This window comes from Temnothorax americanus, unplaced genomic scaffold (genome assembly GCF_048541705.1).
Source record: "Temnothorax americanus isolate GAGA-0224 unplaced genomic scaffold, ASM4854170v1 Scaffold208, whole genome shotgun sequence".
NCBI lineage: Eukaryota > Metazoa > Arthropoda > Insecta > Hymenoptera > Formicidae > Temnothorax > Temnothorax americanus.
Genome location: NW_027509347.1, coordinates 89637 through 90882, shown reverse-complemented (window position 1 = coordinate 90882; position 1246 = coordinate 89637).

Here is a 1246-nt window from a genome sequence, read left to right as displayed (position 1 = left end):
TGCTGTTGTATGGGTATTCTTATCTCATCGTTATGTCCAAACGTTGTGTTGGCGTACGGATTGTATGTGTGTGTCTCAATCTTGACGACGCTGTCGTCAAAGATTGGGTCACCTCCAATGTTTAAGATATTAGCCATTTCGTACGACGAAACCCAATGATTTCAAAAATTCAACGTTCGACGCAGTGAGTTTCTTCTTTGGCGATCGAATTGTCTTCTTGTTTCTCGTCTGTTGCACCTGCTCAGCTTCGTTCAGTACGAGCATCTCACGTTACCGCTGCCGTCTTCGTGCATGCAGTCTAACGGTGATCTCTTCTCCGCGAAAATCAATCAATCGACCGTCCTGATCCACGACGCGAAGCGTCAAGTCCGAAATGCTCCGTACGATGATCGGAAGGTAAATGATTCGTGCCGGCGTTTCCGATATCTTATATCCTGGAGGCACACTCGGTGAAAACTCGTGTATCGTGTGCACGTACTTGTCGTTGCTGTACGCACCCGCGGTCACGTTGCACTCGTGCGAATGATGTTTACGTTGATGATATTTATAGGAACATTCAATTCGTACCATTGTCGCGGCTCCAGCACGCGATTCGCTGAAAATCCCAGCAGCGATCCAATGTTGTTCGGTTTTGTGAAATTTATCCGATAAGCACATTTGATCTCGCTCTTCATCGTATTGTTATTAGCCCGAATAATAATAAATGGGTGCGGTTCATCTTCGTTTGTCGAGACATTATTGGATGGGTCCCATAAAAGAGCGCGTTTCAGATACATGTCTATATCACGCAGTTCGTACGATCCTTCGGGAATGGTAATCTCCTTGTCGTCGTCGTCATAGTAGAATTTATTGTTCGACGAATTTACATTCGGTATCGTGTGATATGTTTCAAAATCTGTTAGACCGAGCTCGTAATCGCCATCGCTCAAATCCACGGCGGGAAAGTAGCTTACCGAGAGGATGCTGCTCTTGCCGGTGAGCGTAAATGTCAGTGACATGTTTGAATGAATACTGAGATTAAACAGCGTAATGCCGGTTTTTAAATTGATTGTCAACCGACTGTAGAAAACGCAGACACAATTGTCCGCAATTGCTCTGATCGTATCGCTGATAAGGCGTGCGATTGTACTCTATTACATTGTTTTCTAGATACTGCGCCAATTCTCTTGGTGGTTGAAGATTGCCAAAACTGTCGAAATATATGGCACGATCTCTCTTCTTCGCATACGCCACCCAGTGAGTACCC